General features: G+C 47.5%; 1 pseudogene; it reads right to left on the reverse strand.

Moving 5' to 3' along the window:
• Positions 1-16,256: 16,256 nt before the first annotated feature.
• Positions 16,257-17,119, reverse strand: LOC129636873 (60S ribosomal protein L6-like; annotated as a pseudogene).
• Between the last annotated feature and the right edge of the window lie 1,922 nt (positions 17,120-19,041).

Below are 19,041 nucleotides of genomic sequence, written 5' to 3' on the forward strand. Positions count from 1 at the left end.
CAGTCTCTACCTCTGATGAGGTAGTAACAGACAGAGGCCTGGGTCCCATTCTTTGTCTGTAGTTTATCCAGTGATGTGCTGTCAGGACCTATGTGAGGGAAGGGTGGGGGCGGGGAGGGAGAGGGCTGGAGTGTGACTCTGCAGGGAGGGGGAGGGAGAAGGGAGGGGAGGGGAGGAGAGGGAGAGGAGGGAGGGAGGGAGGGGGGAACAGGGAAGAGGAGAGGCAGGGGAGGGGAGAGGGGAGACTTGAGGGGAGGGGGGAGGGAAAGGAGAGAGGGGAGGGGAGGGGAAGGGAGGGCGCACGTTCTGGAGAAAACTTTCTAGCCTGTCACTAGCAGAGAACCGCCACCACCACCAGATTCCTGGGGCAGGGGAGGGTGCAGGGTCCCGAAGAGGCTGGGTGTCCTGTCCGAGGTCACACAGCCTTGTGGGGACAGGGCCAGGAAGGAAGCTGGGCTCCTCCTCTGTGCCTCCGAGCCCTGGTCAGCCTCGGGACTGCTGCCAGGAGAGGGGACTGTCTGGCTAAGGCTGTGCTTCTCAACCCCGAACCACCTGAGAACAGAGAGGGGAGAGGTAGGCTGAGAGGATCTGAGCACGCCGCGCTCCCATTCTACTCTGAGGGAGAAGGGAGTGGTCAAAGGGCTGCTAGCCAGCCGCCTCTAACCTTGGGAGTCTCCAGAAAAGAACGGACAATGGGGGCTTCCCTGGTCTTCCAGTGGTTAAGATTCTGTGCTTCCAACGCAGGGGACCGGGGGTTGGATCCCTGGTCGGGGAACTAAACCCCAGGTGCCGCAACTAAGACCTGTGCAGCCAGATAAATAATTTTGAAAAAGAGAAAGAATGGACAACGCGTCTGGGAGAACACTGCAGAAAACTGGGACAAGGTCTCTCCCAGGCCAGCCTGTTCATAGCTCCAACCTCTAGGAGGTGAGACAGCCCTCCCAGGTCAGCCTGGGCCCTGGGCCTCACAGGAAAGGAGAACCAACTGGTGTGACCGCACTGGCCCTTGCTGGGTATTTACTGGAAAACACTCAAGCAAGGAAAAAGGCAAAAAGGAAGCCCAGCACAGCTTAAAGGGATGTTACCTCTCAGGGTGAGCAGCTGGCTTTACATTTTAAAAAATTCTGTATTTTCTAAATTGTCTATTTTGTAATAATGATTTTTAAAATTTCCCAATAAAAACCATAAATGTTTTTTTACTGGAAAAACTCAAAGGGATTAAGGGACAAGGTAAAAGGGAGGAAGATCACCTTTTGTTGCCTGGAGCTTAGGCCTGCTGAACAAAGAGAGGCAGAAATAGAGGGAAGATAGAAGAAAGATTTGTTATTCCTGTGTGTGGAAAGCAAATTAACTTGTAGATGTGCTGCAGAATAATGCCTCAGATCTGATTCTTCTAAACTCCCTACCCGACCTTGGGGTGCCCCATCTTTTTTTTTTTTTTTTTTAAGATTTATTTGATGTGAACCATTTTTAAAGTCTTTACTGAATTTGTTACAATACTACTTCTGTCTTATGTTTTGGTTTTCCAGCCTCGAGGCACATGGGATCTCAGTTCCCCAACCAGGGATTGAACCAGCACCCTGTGCATTTGGAAGGCAAAGTCTTAACCATGGGACCACCAGGGAAGTCCCCAGATCTTTTAAATCTGGAAAATTTTTTAAAGTCAGATTTTCATTTTAATGTCGACTTAAATCTATTTAGCAGTTTTAAATATGTGTTAACTTGCAATTGGAAGATCTTTATAGAACAAGTCTTTGGTTTCTTTTTTTTCCTCAACGTGGGGTCTTGCAGATATGTTATTGGGGGCCCTCCAGATTTTTATTTCCTTTCAAAAGGAAAAAGGAATCTGGGTGTTATTTGAGAAACACTGGTGTGACTGTTCTTGGAATTCCTGTAATGGAGAGGGCTCTTTAGGACAGGGTGCCCCCTGCTAGGGGAGTCGGTGTGTCTGATGTGTGTGATATGTGTGTATGTGGGGCGGTGGTATTTGTGGGGGTATGTGTAGTGTGTGTATAAGTGTGTGTGTCTTCAGAAACACAAGTGTGGCTGTGTTTCTTCTTTCTGGATAGAGAGCACACTCTCCCGTGAGGTTTCCTTCAGAAGGAAGACACTGGGTGCCTGGCCCACTTTCCTGTCAGAACTGGGAGGCCATTGTTCCCTGGTGTCTCTCAGAGCTGTGGTGCCCTCTCCACCCTTGAGAGACCTGACCCTCTTCTACCAAATGACAGAGGTCTTCTGTGGGATCTGGATGACAGGCCTTTCTGGTCTGTCTCTGGCAGAGAGACAGAGCAACATGGCACTTCTGTGGGCTCCACTCTGGTGACTTTGTAGAGTCACACAGCCCTGAGGGGCTAAAAAGAGAATGGAAAACAAAAGGGAGGGAGACTGAAAAATGGCACCGGAACAACTGGCTAACCATTTAGGAAAATGCAGGTGAATTTCTTCACAATCAGAGGCAAGGGAAGGCCGTTGTGAACAGAACACAGAATTCGGTAGTTGTGAAGGAGAAGATGGTTAAAGTGCGCCCCACAACTTCTGTGAGCAAAATGCCAATCAGCAAAGTAAAAATAACAAAAAGCTGAAAAAATGCATTTTTTCACAAGCTGCACACAAGGCCTATTTCCTACCCACAAGCTGCACAAAGGCCTATGTCCTTAATTTGTATATGCAGAGGAATCATATAATCAATAAAAAAAGATGAACAAACCTATGAAAAAATGGGCAAAAGATGTGAACAGGCTATTCACAGAAAATGAAAGACAAGTGGCCCCAAATCCAGTGAAGATTCTAGTCCTTACTCATAATTAAATATGAATCTGAACATCCAGGTGTCTTTTCAAACTTACCAAATTGTTAGAAGCTAAAAGATTGGTAATACCCAATGTCAATTCTGATGATGGGAAAATGGTGGCCTTAGGGTCACCGCTGTGCAGAGGCCTTCTATGGGACTTGCGCTTACTTAAACACGGCCACAGACCAACCCTATTGTGGCACCATGGCCTATTGGTACCTCATGAAAACTTTCTGCGCACATTGGATCACCAGTGAGAAGCTGTGCAGAGCCCAGCATGATCTTCATTTCCAAGCTGCCACCTATCTCTGCCTTCTAGGCAGCATCCAAGAACATGTGGCCCTTCATCGAGAATTTCATGGCAAGGGGTCTTAGCCAGATGAGGTGTCTAACCAGTGCCCCCCTGCAGTGGAAGTACAGACTCTTAACCACCAGACCACCATGGAATTACTCCAGAATTTGATTTTTTTTAACCTGTATTTAAATGAACAGGAATGATATTTATAAAATTTGGTATTAGGTAGGGCCACCCAAGATGGATGGTTCATGGTGGAGAGTTCTGACAAAACATGGTCCACTGGAGAAGAGAATGACAAACCACTTCAGTATTCTTTCCTTGAGAATCCCATGAATTAGTATGAAAAGGCAAAAAGATATGACACTGAAAGATGAACTCCCCAGGTCAGTAGGTGCCCAATATGCCACTGGAGAAGAGTGGAGAAATAACTCCAGAAAGAATGGAGAGATGGAGCCAAAGTGAAAACAGTGCTCAGTTGTGGATGTGACTGGTGATGGAAGTAAAAGTTCGATGCTGTAAAGAACAATGTTGCATAGGAACCTGGAATGTTAGGTCCACGAATCAAGGTAAATTGGAAGTGGTCAAACAGGAGATGGCAAGAGTGAACATCAACATTTTAGGAATCAATAAACTAAAATGGACTGGAATGGGCAAATTTAATTCAGATGAGCATTATATCTACTACTGTGGGTAAGAATTCCTTAGAAGAAATGGAGTAGCCCTCATAGTCAACTAAAGAGTCCAAAGTGCAGTACTTGGGTGCAGTCTCAAAAATGACAGAATGATCTCTGTTCATTTCCAAGGCAAGCCATTCAATATCACAGTAATCCAAATCTATGCCCCAACTACTAATGCCAAAGAACCTGAATGGTTCTATGATGACCTACAAGACCTTCTAGAACTAACACTAAAAAAAGATGTCCTTTTCACCATAGGGGACTGGAATGCAAAAGTAGGAAGTCAAGAGATACCTGGAGTAACAGGCAAGTTTGGCCTTGGAGTACAAAATGAAGCAGGGCAAAGACTAACAGAGTTTTGCCAAGACAACACACTGGTCATAGCAAACACCCTCTTCCAACAACACAAGAGACAACTCAACACATGGACATCACCAGATGGTCAACATCAAAATCAGATTGATTTTATTCTTTGCAGCCAAAGATGAAGAAGCTCTATACAGTCAGCAAAAATAAGACCAGGAGCAGACTGTGGCTCAGATCATGAACTCCTTATTGCCAAATTCAGGCTTAAATTGAAGAAAGCAGGGAAAACTACGAGACCATTCAGGTATGACCTAAATCAAATCCCTTAAGATTATACAGTGGAAGTGACAAATAGATTCAAGGGATTAGATATGATAGAGTGCCTGAAGGACTATGGACGGAGGTTTGTGACATTGTACAGGAGGCATGATCAAGACCATCCCCAAGAAAAAGGAATGCAAAAAGGCAAAATGGTTGTCTGAGGAGGTCTAACAAATAATTGAGAAAAGAAGAGAAGCTAAAGGCAAAGGAGAAAATGAAAGATATACTCATCTGAATGCAGAGTTCCAAAGAATAGCAAAGAGAGATAAGAAAGCATTCCTAAGTGTGCAATCCAAAGAAATTGAGGAAAACAATAGAATGGGAACTTCTAAAGATCTCTTCAAGAAAATTAGAGATACCAAGGGAACAATTCACGTAAAGGTGGACACGATAAAGGGCATAAATGGTATGGACCTAACAGAAGCAAAATATTGAGGTGGCAAGAATATACAGAACTATACAAAAAAGATCTTAAGGACCCAGATAACCACGATGGTGTGATCACTCACCTAGAGCCAGACATCCTGGAATGCGAAGTCAAGTGGGCCTTAGAAAGCATCACTACGAACAAAGCTAGTGGAGATGATGGAATTCCAGTTGAGCTATTTCAAACCCTAAAAGATGTTGCTGTTAAAGTGCTGCACTCAATATACCAGCAAATTTGGAAAACTCAGCAATGGCCACAGGACTGGAAAAGGTCAGTTTTCATTCCAGTCCCAAAGAAAGGCAATGCCAAAGAATGCTCAAACTACTGCACAGTTGCACTCATCTCACATGCTAGCAAAGTGATGCTCAAAATTCTCCAAGCTAGGCTTCAACAGTATGTGAACCTCGAACTTCCAGATGTTCAAGCTGGATTTAGAAATGGCAGAGAAACCAGATCAAATCGCCAACATCCATTGGATCATAGAAAAAGCAAGAGAGTTCCAGAAAAACATCTACTTCTGTTTTATTGACTGTACCAAAGCCTTTGACTGTGGATCACAACAAACTGGAAAATTCCTCAAGAGATGGGAATACCAGACCACCTTGCGTGCCTCCTGAGAAATCTGCATGCAGGTTAAGAAACTACAGTTAGAACCGGATAAGATCTTAACTGGAACAACGGACTGGTTCCAAACTGGGAAAGGAGTACATCAAGGCTATATATTGTCACCCTGCTTATTTAACTTATATGCAGAGTACATCATGCGAAATGCCGGGCTGGATGAAGCACAAGCTGGAATCAAGATTGCTGGGAGAAATATCAATAACCTCAGATATGTAGATGACACTACCCTTAAGGCAGAAAGTGAAGAGGAACTAAAGAGACTCTTGATGAAAGTGAAAGAGGACAGTGAAAAGCTGAGTGCTGAAGAATTGATGCTTTTGAACTGTCATATTGGAAAACACTTTTGAGAGTCCCCTGGACAGAAAGGAGATCAAACCAGTCAATCCTAAAGGAAATCAGTACTGAATATTCATTGGAAGGATTGATGCTAAAGCTGAAACTCCAATACTTTGGCCATCTGATGGGATGGGAAGAACTGACTCATTTGAAAAGACCCTGATGCTGGGAAAGATTGAAGGTAGGAGGATAAGGGGATGACAGAGGATGAGATAGTTGGATGGTATCACTGACTCAATGGACATGAGTTTGAGCAAGCTCCGGGAGTCGGTGATGGACAGGGAAGCCTGGCGTGCTGCAGTCCATGAGGTTGCAAAGAGTTGGACACTACTGAGCAACTGAGATGAACTGAATGTCAGTGAGGGCTTAGGGAAGCAGTCACTTTCATACACTTATGGCTGGAGTACAAATTTGTATGAATTTTCCTAGAACAATTTGGCAATATATTTAAAGCAAAAATTTAAATATACATGCCCTTTTTATATTTTAAATATACATACCCTTTGACCTAACAATTACATAGGTCTGTATTTGCTCTATTGATAGGTTTGCCAAGATAGACAAAGATAAACAAACAATATAAAACAAAGATAAACAATAGCCAAGATAAACAAACAAGAATGTTCATTACAGCTTCATTTTAATAGCAATGCAGTTGGAAAGATCCTGAATTTCATCAACAGGGGATATTTAATAATTTTTAAAATAAATTATGGTACAGCCATAAAATGGGATCTATACAGCCATTAAAAGAATGAATCAAATCTATGTGTGTTCATATGAAAAGACCTCTAATAGATTCTGATAAGCATTTAAAAAAAATATTTGGGTATACTGTACATAGTATAATCCTTTCTGAATAAAAATGATATAAATATGTAAAAGTTTTGGTATTGTGCATACACTTTTTGCTGGAAGGATATATAAAATATGTAGACAGTTAATACTATTGGTTGCTAGCACAGGGGGCACTTTTTCCCCTCTGTTTTATACCTTTTTGTGCTGTTTGATGTTTCAAACAATGTGTACATAAAAACTTTATTTAAAAAAATCAACAGAAGTATTCTGGGCAGTAAATTTATGGATTTAAAAAATTGTTTCCATATGTAAATAAATGTGCTTAGTCACTCAGTCGTGTCTGACTTTTTGCAACCCCATGGACTTATAGCCTGGCAGGGTCCTCTGCCCATGGGGATTCTGCAGGCAAGAATCCTGGTGTGGGTTGCCATGTCTTCCTCTAGGGTATCTTCCCAATCCAGGAATCAAACCCAGGTCTCCTGCATTGCAAGCATATTCTTTACTATCTGAGCCACCAGGGAAGCCCATGTAAATAAATATTACTTAAAAAAAATAGGATTGAAATATATGACTGACACAAAACAAAATAACCAAGTTGAAACCTTAACATTCTTCCACACTTTAATTTTTGGTTCTCACCCTATAGGTTACAGAATGTGAAAAATTTCATTCATTCACAATACATTTCTAACTCCTTTTCTCAGAAGAAGAAACAGTTGAGCCTGGTTTTATAATATTTTCACCTTTTTCTTTTAAACATGACTGACAGTCTATAAAAATGGACTTTCTGACCAAAGTGAAATGAAGGGTTCCCAGATCCTCCGAGGGGGGCTGGTTTTCTGGTGTGGAGGTCCTGCTGGTGGTGGCATTAGACATGGGGATGCTGGGCCAAATGCAGAGACTGGGGGTGCAAAAACAGGTGAGTTGCTCTCTGGGGAGGGGGCACACATCCAGCTGGATTTTCTGAATTCTATTCTTACTCCATAAACACCAAAGACAGTACCTCTGGGCACCTGCCTTTCTCCTGTTGCAGCGCTCACAAACTCATGAGACTTCTCAGACGTGTTTGGGACAGCCCTGGGCCGGGAGTGGCAAGTCCCAGGTCTGAGAGTAGTTGGGTGCAATGGCCTTGCACCCTCAAGCTCTGGCCACATAACAACAGCTGCCCACTGGACATACGCAGTGCCCACAGCCAGGTGCTGTGCTGGGCACACACAGGTGCCCGCGTCAGGTACCAGACACAGGCACTGGGGCGGCTCAGTGTGAGCTGAGGTGCTCTGAGGAGGACCTCCAGTTGCCTTAAGTTTGGGGAGATTCTCTCAGTCCTGGGACAGAGTGTCTGCTGGAGATCCAGTCCCAGAATGAAAGATGACAAAGTGGCCTCAGGGAAGCAAACGTGCCCAGAGGGTAACCTCTGGGTGGCTAAAGAGCAGAGCTAATTTCTTTACTGACATATTTTCATTATAATGAAGTAGTTAATGGAAGCTATCAGGATGTATTTGCTCCCCAAATTCTCCTTCCGCTTTGAAAGAGGAAATCAAGCAACCTGTAAACATTTAAAAGGTGTGTTGATTGACTTGAAGTCCCCCTCCTCAAAAGCCTGACAGAGACAAAGCGGATTCTAATGGAGGTCTAGCGCCACCTCCTGGTGGCCTGAGAGAAACGGAGAGGGACGACTGGGAAGAGAAGATGGGACACGCAAGGCTGCTTACCCCGCTGAGAGAAAACGTTCCACAGGCTCCTCTGGCTGGGAAGAGAGGAAGCTTTCCACAGTCTGAGGTGCCTTTGGGTGAAGGGTGAAGGTTGGAACAAGCGAGCACCTCTGGCACCTCTCTTGGGAAAGGAGGATAGAAGTGAGAGGCTACCCAAGCAGCAGTAATGGAGAAACGTCTGTTTCATGTTCTGCATCTGGAGATGAAGGGCGTTTGAACTGACTGAAGGCTTCTGACTTAGTGGAGGTGTGTCTCCAGGCTCCTGAAAGTGTCTTCCAACTTTTACCATGAAGGAGTTTTAAATTTTTATAGTCTTACTTATCAGACTTTTCTTTTACGATGCTCGGATCGTTGTAACATTCTTAGAAAAGATTTCCTGCCAGATAAAGTCATTCCTGGCTTCCCTGGTGGCTCAGACAGTAAAGATGCTGCCTGTAAATTGGGAGACCTGGGTTCAATCCCTGGGTTGGGAAGATGCTCTGGAGAAGGAAATGGCAACCCACTCAAGTATTCTTGCCTGGAGAATCCCGTGGATAGAGGGGCCTGGTGGGTTATGGTCCATGGAGTCACAAACAGTCGGACACTGAGTGACTAACACACACAAGGTCATTTAAAATATCTCTGTAGGGAAAAGAAAATGCGGGGATATTACATCTACTTGGAGCACTTTTCTTTGAGTTCAGTTTTGTTATTTTTAAATCTATTTTGTGTTCATTAGTGTCCATGTGCTTCCTGACTAACGTCTGGAGAGCTGAGCCAAAGCCCTGGGGAGTTTTAAGGGTCTCATCTGTAGGAGGGGGCTGGTTAGGGAACTCAAGGGAGGACACCTCCCTGGCAACAGGTGTCTTCCTCAAGCTGGCACCTAAAAGAATCCCACTCTGGGGCAGGGATTTGGACTCAGACCATCCTAGGATTGAACCTCAGTGCTTCATTTATCAGCTCCTAGTCAAGTATCTTAACTTTCCTAAGCTTCAGGATTTTCATCTTTAAAATGGGGACACTGTTGCTGCTGCTGCTAAATAATAATACCTACTTCACAGGGTTATTACCAGGCTCACATGAATTAATACAGATGAAATGCTTAGACCAAGACCTTGTATATGTGACTATGTGCTCCATAAATATCTCCTGTAGGGACATCCCTGCTGGTCCAGTGGTTAAGAATCCGCCTGCCATTATAGGGCACATCTCTGGTCCAGGAAGATTCCACATGCCCTGGGGCAACTAAGCCCACAGGCCACAACTACTGAGCCCGTGCGCCTAGAGCCCATGTTCTGCAACAAGAGAAGCCATTGCAACGAGAAGCCAGCACACCGCAACAAAGACTAGCTCCGGTTCACAACTAAAGAAAGCCCACACTCAGCAAAGAAGAGCCCGTGCAGCCATAAACAAACAAACAAACAAATATCATCTGTCAGTATTACCTGAGCCAGGGACCCTGGGATGAGTCTAGGGATGCTGGACTCCTTTGAAATCACTAAACAAGTTTCCCAGATAGGGAGACGTGTGGTCCTCTTTCTGGCATCACACGTTTTTCTTTCTGCTTCTTGCAGGAATCTCCACCTGTCCTTTTGTGTGTGTTAGTCGCTCAGCCATGTCTGACTCTTTGCGACCCCATGGACTGTAGGCCACCAGGCTCCTCCGTCCATGGAGTTTTCCAGGCAAGAATACTGGAGTTGGTAGCCATTCCCTTCTCCAGGGATCGAATCCAGGTCTCCCGCATTGCAGGCAGATTCTTTACCATCTGAGCCACGAGGGAAGCCCTTTTAGATCCAGTCTTAAGAATGCTTGGCCTCAGGCCTGGATTGTATCCATAGGTACTGTAAGTCCAGGACTTAGGCCTATGGACTTTCTAAGGGTCTACATAAGACTGGAAAAAAAATCCAGTGGCTCCAAATTATGAAAGGAAAACTTCAAAATCAAAATTAAAAAATGTTTACTTAAATGTCTATAAAACAATGTTGTGTCAACCTCATTAATCATTAAACGAGTACTCATAAATATTTCATGATATATGAAGGTTCCTCTGTGTCTTTTCATAGCTTGATAGCTCATTTCTTTTTAGCATTGAATAATATTCCATGTCTGGAAGTACCACAGTTTGTTCATTAATCTACTGAAGGACATTTTGCTGCCTCCAAGTTTTGGCAATTATGAACAAAGTGGTTAAAAACATGCACACGCAGGTTTTTTGTGGACATAAGTTCTCAGTCCCTTTGAGTAAGTATGCAGGAATACAGCTGCTGGATAATATGCTAAGAGAACGGTTAGTTTTGTAAGAAACCACCACACTGTCTTCCAAGGAGGCTGTACTATTTTGTATTCCCACCAGCAATGAATGAGAGTTCCCAGCGTTCCGCTTGGTGTTGCCAGTGTTCTGGATTCTGGCCATTCTAATAGTTCTGCAGTGGCATCATCGTTTTGATTTACGTTTTCCTGATGACATAAGATATGGACCGTCTTCAAATGCTTATTTGCCATTTTCTTTGGTGAAGTGTCTGTTCAGGTCTTTGGATCATTTTAAAAATGAAGTTGTTTTCTTACTGTTGAGTTTCAAGTATTTTTTGTGTATTTTGGATAACAGTCCTATTTCACATATGTCTTTTGCAAATATTTTCTCCCAGTGTGTGGTTTGTCTTTTTATTCCCTTGACAGAGTCTTTTGGAGAGCAGAAGATTTAATTTTAATGAATCAAGCTTTTCAATGATTTCTTTTAAAAACCTTTTTATTTTATATTGGAGTAGAGTTGATTAACAATGTTGTGGTAGTTTCAGGTATAACACAAAGTGACTCAGTTATGCATATACATGTATATACTTCTAGTCCAGCTCTTTTCCCATTTAGGTTGTCACTAAACAGAGCAAAGTCTCCTGTGCTGACAGTAGCCGTAAATTGTCACTACATTGAACAAAGTTCCCCGTGCTAACAGGAGGTCCTTGTTGGTTATCCATTTTAAATAAAACAGTGTGTACAAGTCAGTCTCAAACTCCCTAACTGTCCTTTCCCCCAGTCCTTTCCCCCTGGTATTACCAGTTCTTTCTTTCTTGGTTCATACCTTTGTCATCTTTGCAAAAAGTCATTGTCAAAGCTAAGGTCGTCTAGATTTCTCCTATGTTATCTTCTAGGAGTTTTACAGCTTTGCATTTAACATATAGGTCTGTGATCCATTTTGATTTAATTTTTGTGGGTGGGGGTGTAAGGCCTGTGTCTAGATTTACCCTTTTGCACGTGGATGTCCAGTCGTTCATGTAACCATTTGTTGAGAAGATTACCTTTGCTCCATTATATTCCTTTGCTCCTTCATCAAAGATGACTTGACCGTGTTTGTGTGAGTCCATTTCTGGGCTCTTTATTCAGTTCCATTTATCTGTTTGCCTATTTTATCACTAGTACCATAATGTCTTAATTACTGCAGCTTCATAGTAAATTTTGAAGTTGGCTAATGTCAGTCCTCCAACTTTTCTCTTCTTCAATATCCTGTTCATTACTCTGGGTCTTTTACCTCTCCACAGACACTTGAGAATCAGTTTGTTAACATCTACAAAATAACTTGCTGGGATTTTCCCTGGGATGTATTGAATTTATAGTTCAAGTTGGGAAGAACGGACATCTTGACAATATGGAGACCTACTAGTGTGTTCAGCCCTAAACTTGGCCCTGGGAGGTAGGAAACTATACTGGAGTTAAGGAAAGCATAGGACAGGCTCCCTCATGGTGTTGGCAAGGAAACTGTACCCCACACAATGCTAGATGTACAGAGAGTGCTCAAAAGGGTCTCTGGGGCAATGAACGGAGCTGAATCCCAAAGCGCCAGGAAACAGGGCAGTAAGGTGCCCATTCCATGCTAAGATGGTTAGCACAGACTCCGGTCCTTCAGAGGGAAGACCTGGCCTAAAGGAAAACTTTGTGGCAAAGATACTGTCGAGAAGGGAGCCAGCCAGAAAGGCTGGTCTGGGCAAGGCTCTTGGGCTTACTGAGTGGCTGTATTGATAGGTTAATTCACTGACATTGATTCATTGATTTGTCAAATATTTATCGAGAATCTACTATGGTTCAGGCACTCAGGGATCTCCCATATAACACGTCCAGCCACCCCCTGCAGTTCAGGCAGGACCACTTCTGTATGTTTTTTCGGATGGTGGTCTGATGATGTTAGCTATGGGCTGGGCCTCAGAGCTGCCATGTATCCTAGCCAGGGGTGGCCGAGGCTGTTTCCTGTTTAAAGGCTAGCTTCTCAGCAGGGAGGGCGATGTCAGCTGTTGAAGTTTAAGGGAGCCCTGGCTCAGCCTAGATGAACTCCATCTTGTCTGCCCAGTGGGGGACCATCCTGTGGCTTGCTCTGGGCTCAGTCTCTAGGGGTTCAGGGAAGGAAGAAAGGAAGCTCTCCATCAAATATTTTATTATTTTATCAACATGGAGACTCTTGAAGACTTGAACTGATCTGGGAGATGTGGAGAGTGAGAAAGGAGGGGAGGAGAGAGGTAAACCAGCAGGAGGAGACTGAGCAAGGAGCAGCAAGGGCAGAGAGACAGCAGGACAAGGGTGGAACAGGGAAGAGGGGGAAGAAGCGAGAAAGACAAGAGGAGGGAGGGAGAGAGAGGAAGAAGGAGCAAGAGAATGGAGCTGGTCAGAAGGGAGAGAAGCAAGGGAGAGAAGGGGCGACGGGGGCCAGAGCTGCTGCTGAAACTGTCCCTGGGTCCCCGCCTTGGGTCCCCCCCCCTTCTCCTGTGCATTGGTGTGAGCGCTCACAGCATCCACGCGGACACACGTGTACACGTAGCCAAACACATATGCACTGATACCCACCCCCTTGGGCAGAGCTTTCAGAATCTACACTGCTAGGGAGGCGGGGTTGCCACGGTGACAGGTGCTGGAGCACCACCTTATGGGTATTAATAGCTTCCATTGAAGCCACCAAAACAGTGACTTCATCCAGACCTTCTTCCTGGCAGCCTCCTTCTCTCTCCTCGCTTTGTAATTGGGGCTGGGAAGGGCCCCCGGGGCCTCAGAGGCCACTTCCCTGCCTCCTGGCAGCCTCTTTGGTGAAGGATGCTTGAAGTCTCGGGGATTCCACCCAACGTCCAGGGGAAGAAGGGTGCTGTGGTTCTTTGCTTCTCTGAGCTGGGTCCAACCACCACCCCTGCCAGGAAAGGGTTTCTGAGGCACAGGTCCCCTGGAGGGGTCACCCTCAGCTGCTCTGGGTCCCGTGCAGCCACACCCACCTCCTCTAGGTCCCTGCCTGGCCAGAGACCTATAGTGAGTTGACAGTGGTGTCCCCCCTGCCCCCCACCATAGCACAGAGCTCCTTGGGAAAACTAGGGCCAGTCTAGGGAGATGACATAAGGCGGCGGTCCCCAACCTTTTTGGCACCAGGGACTGGGTTTGTGGAAGACAGTTTTTTCACAGATAGGGTGGGGGAATGATTCAAGCACTTTACACTTATTGTGCACTTTATTATTATTACATTGTGATATAGAATGAAATAATTATACAATTCACCATAATGCAGAATCAGTGGGAGCCCTAAGCTTGTTTTTCTGCAGCTAAATGATCCCATCTGGGGGTGATGGGAGACAGCGAGAGTAGGGTTTGTGCTCCTCTGGGAATCTAATGCTGCTGCTGATCTGACAGGAGGCAGAGCTCAGGCAGTAATGTGAGGAAGCCCTGTGGTAAAAACAGATGAGGCTTTGATCACTCACTCACCACTTGCTCACCCACCACTCACTTCCTGTCATGTGGCCTGGTTCCTAACAAGCCATGGACTGGTACTGGTCCGTGGCCATGGTTGGGGACCCATGACATAGGGTACAAGATTTCAGAGGCATCCCACTCAAGCCTGAGCAAGAGCAGGGTGGCTGTTCATTGCATGGTTCTAAGGGCGAGTGCCTCCTTACATTTCATCACACAGGGACGCCTCGCTCATCTCACCCTAATCTCAGCTTCGTGGATGCTCCCATTATCTCCTCAGCCTCTGAGATCAGGGGATGTTTCTGTCCTACCTTCAGTTCCCTGCCTCAGTCCCTAATGCCTCTGGCCCTTCTGTGCAGCTCCCTGGGTCAGGCTGTCCTGAGCAGCAGAGCCTCTGGACCCCTCAGGCAGGCACCGGTGTCTGGTCCCCTCGTCTCCCCTTCCCTGTGACCTTCTCCATTTCTCCCCTGCTTGGCCCAGAGCCCCAGGTTTAGACCACATGGGACCCATGACATCCCTGCCTCCCTACCATGGGGCCTCACCAGCCCCCATCCCTTCTATGTCCCAGCCCATCCCCCCAAGGAAGGGAAGGAGATGACAAGCTTCCCCCCCAGCCACTGTCGGTAAATCCTACCAAGGGCTTGCACTTCACACACCCTCCAGGGGAACTAGTCTCGTCTATACAGAGTCTTCAGATTTATTCTGATGCCAGCAGCAGCCTAGAGTGACCTCATTCCAGCAGGCTTCAGTGGGTATATGAGAGTGTGAGAGTGTGGGTATTTGTGTAGAAGTGAGTATGTGAGAGAGAGTAAAAGTGTGTGTGCAAATGGATGAGTGTGCTGCCATTCAGAGCCCATGGATTTCTGATGCATGAGTCATCAGCTGGCGTGAGCCTCGGGGAGATACGCCCATAAAAAGACAGCACCCCTGACCTGCCACGTCCATTCTGCAGCTGGCTGGGCACGTGATCCTGGGCATCTAAGAGGCTGGGGGCGGAGAAGGGAGCTGTCTTTCCCTCCAGACCCCAGAGAGCAGCTGTCAAGGATATTTCTAGCTCGCCTGGAGTCCCAGACATTTAAGGATGTGATGCCTGCAATGGGGTGGGGGTGGAGGGCAGGAGAGGGGAAAAAGGGATGGTTCAGAGGCTTTCCTCCCACGCCTCTTGGTGGAATTCGCCTGGCAGCCAGGGGGATTCGTCCATTTCACAAGCAGTGTTGGACAGTCTGTCATGTACTAGGCACTCTCTTGGAGACTGGTGACATCATGGTGAATGGAGTTGACCTGCTGCTCCCCTCACCTTGGGGGGAGGTAGACCATAAACCAGGAGGAAAAGTCTACTTTCAAATTAATTCCAGAAGATAACACAGAGTAATGGTATGGAGCGTAACTGAGAGTTGGGGGGGTTCTCTGGCTGGGCTGGTCAGAGAAAGTCAGGAGGTGATACATGAACTGTGCCTGAATAATGAACAGCTGTCACATGGAGACTTGCAGAAAGAACCACCCAGAAGAGGATGGATGACATGCCCGAAGCCAGCCCGTGTCCTTGCTGGATTCTGGATCAGAGTTGTTGAAACCAGTCAGGGAGCTAGAGGTGACAGAAAAGGAAGGCAGATTCCCTCTCCCAGCAGGACCTTGGCTCATCTTCTAGCCCTGACCAGACAGGGAGAAGGATAGTACTGTAAACTACATGGGAAAATGATCTGAAAAAGAATGGACATATGTATATGTATAACTGAATCACTTTGCTATACACTTGAAACTAACACAACATTGTAAATGAATTATACTCAAAAAAAAAAAAGAAGACAGGGACAAGAAGATGCCCCCCTGTCCAAGTAGGAGATGACTCCCTTCCCTTCCTGCAGATCCTAGTATCAGTGCTGAGCTTCAGGATGGATGAGTCATTTGAACAGGTGACTTGCTGAAGGCCCTTTCCTCCAGGAAGCTTTCTTTGACTGCTGCAAGCCACAGAGGCCCCCCACCTCTTGGAGCTGACAGAACCACTCAGTTCAGAGTTGGTGGTTCTCTGACAGTTTGTTCCTGAGATTTGTCTCTGAGGCTTGGCCCTCCATCCAGTCTTCTAGGTCCAGTCTGTGTGCATCTAAAGGCTCCCCAAGCCTTTTTGTGTCCAGCAACTGAACAGCCTGGGGTTCTTGATCTGAGCCTTTGTCCCAGTGCCCCTTGGAGCTGATGGACAGCAAAAGGGTCAGGTGCTGGGTGGTTTTTTTTTTTTTTTTTTAAATGGACAAGTTATTTAATTAGGTTCTTTGTAAGAAGTTCAGAACACTACTTTGTGAGGATAAATTCCATTTGTGAGAGCAAACACAGAGCGCAAGTAGCCCTGGAGCTGAGGGACAGCTTTGATTCTTTGCAGAATTTATGAGTCCACAGCTTTCTGATCAACCTTGCGCTGCTCTGTGATCTCCTATTTCTCTCTGTGTTGAAGATCTCAGCCTTCTGCTGTCTGGGTTTATGCAGCTTCTTCTTCTTGAAGTAAACGTTAATGAGATGTTCTGGGATTTTCACACCAGCGATGTTGATTTTGGTGGAGGTGGCCGTGACAAATCTCTGGTGTGTTCTACGCAGAGGAACTCAATTGAGGGACAGAAGCCCAGTCACAAGTAACAAGCCACTGCCCAGATGCTTCAGGAAAATGACCCTCTTTCCTGTGTGGTGCCCTGTGAGGATGATCAGAATAGTCCCGGGAGAGATGCCGCTGGCACGCAGCTTTTTCACAAGCTTACTGAAGGGTTTTCTGCCGTGACTCAACAGCTTCTGAGGCACATCTTCAGTAGGGTAATACCTAGGCATTTTGTGAAGTCTGACCACTCAGGTACCACCATTCTTGTTGCCACCAACTGGTTTTGTGAGAGTAGCAAGAACTCGAACCTTTTTTTTTTTTTTCGACCGTGGATTTAGCTGCTGAATACTGTCTCTTGTACAAGGCCTTCCTGGAGTATGTAGCTGATCGGAATATCTGCCAACTCCTCTGACCAGGACAGGGTTTCAGCTGCAGTGGGGCTTCCCCTTCTTAACCTTCTTCACCTTTTTAGCCTTGTCGCCAGCATCAGCCTTCTTGGTTTCAGGTTTTTTCTCCTTAGTATCCGGCTTCTCAGCCTTTTCAACCGCCATCTTGCAAGATAGGAAAGAGTGGGTGGGACTCTTAATCTCCCTTCATTTATTCAGTCATCCATCCACTTAAAAAAAAAAGTGTATATATATATATATTTTTTTTTTTTTTTGAACTTTTATTGTATGCCAGGTACTGTACCTGCTACTAGAGAAATCGGAAATAAGAGTTACTTCGTCCCGAGCCTGGTATCCAGGGAGCTCACCGTTCTTACTGTATGGTTTTCCTTGTTTTCAAGACCAAGCGCCACTGTTGGTGAGGGGAATAAACCCAACCCTTGGAGCCCCGATCTCTGTCTGATATTTGACCCCTATCTGCTCCCCCGCCAGGCCAAGAAGGGCTAGAGTTGGCCGGGAACGTCGCGCACCCGGCGCCACATCTGGCTGAGCGGGCGCGCGCGTGTCGCTAAGACGCTCATTCACCGGCGCAGCTGTCACCATAACAACCGGAGCGAGGGAATCCTGGCGACGGCTGGGGGCGGGGGCGGCGGTCGCGCGGGGGACCTGGTGGGGGCGGGAGCGCGGCGTCGGGGGCGGGCGGGAGACCCACCACCGCGAGAGCGCCCAGCACACCCCGCGCTCCTTGGAGCCCCGCTCCATGTCGAGCCGCCGGCGGGAGGGCACCACGCACGTCGCCGCCTCGGTCGTCCCCGCGGGCGGGGACCCAGCCGGCCGCCAAGCCGCCGAGCCTCCGGGCAGGCCGAGCCGCTGAGCGCCCGCACCAAGAGCCCCGACTCTATGGCCGGGGGGAAGCGTGCCGGAGCCAACAGCCGGAACCCGAGCGCCAACGGGAGGAAGAAGGGAGCCCCGGGCGCCACCGGCCCCGGCCCAGGGGCGCGCCCGCCGCGAAAAATGGCAGGCAGGTAGCCGGCTCGCGCGAGGAACCCCCGCGGCGGGCAGGACCCGCCGAGGACCGCGGAGCCCAGACACAGAGAGGAGAGGAGCGGCCCGCCCGCCCCCCGCCGCAGCCCCACCAGGGCCCTCCCCCGGCGGCGCGCGCGCTCGCGCGCGCACACACTTGCACACCGTACCTCTGCTCCAGCCCAGCCTCGCCTGCCCCCTGCGAGTGCCGAACCCCACTGGGGCCGGATGCCATGGGTAACAACTTCTCCAGTATTCCCTCTCTGCCCCGAGGAAACCCGAGCCGGGCGCCGCGGGCCCACCCCCAAAACCTCAAAGGTAAGGCTCCGCCGGGGCCGGGCTCAGCTGGCGGACTGGGGTGCAGGTGGAGGGGCAGGGAGAGGTGGAGAGGTGTGGTTGGGGAGGCCACACAGGTGCCACCTGTTGTGCGTCTTTGGAGATGGGAGATGAACCTCTGACCGTTGGGGGTGCGCTGGAGGTGGGGGCCTGCCGGTGATGATGGCGAAAATCAGGGAGGATGGCGTTCAGTGGGGTCTACGCAGTTCTCCCAGCTACACCAGAAACGTCAATGGAGTCCCCTCAGGCCACGGTGCTAGGCGAGCGTGCAGGTGCAGGGGGTGAGGAAGGGCATTTGCCTGGTGGATGGGGAAGTGTGGCAGGGTGCTCAGGCCGGCCAGCTGTGCTTCCCAAGAGAAGTACCACGGTCTCCTTTTTCATCTGCCCATGGCTGGAGAGGTGATGGCTGGAAACACTAGTTGCCTTTCCGATTGGAGGGTCTTAAAAATACAGGGCCGAATAATAACAGCCTGGAAGAAGGGACCAGAGCTGCAGAGTCCTCTGCAGCTATTGACTTTTTGTATCCACTGAATCAGCTTGGTTTCTGGTTCCCCAAAGGCTAGATGTCCAGTTATAACTCTAGAAAGGATGGGCTGAGAGCCTTGAGACAGATCTCAAGGTCTTTGCCCTCTTAAGTCCACCGACCTACTCAGCACCCTAAGGGAGGTGCCAGGCCCTGTTCTTTGCTTTACCTCTTCAGTGCTGTCTCTGACCTTTTGAAGACTCACCTGGGCCTT

This window comes from Bubalus kerabau, chromosome 22, assembly GCF_029407905.1.
Source record: "Bubalus kerabau isolate K-KA32 ecotype Philippines breed swamp buffalo chromosome 22, PCC_UOA_SB_1v2, whole genome shotgun sequence".
Taxonomy (NCBI): domain Eukaryota; kingdom Metazoa; phylum Chordata; class Mammalia; order Artiodactyla; family Bovidae; genus Bubalus; species Bubalus kerabau.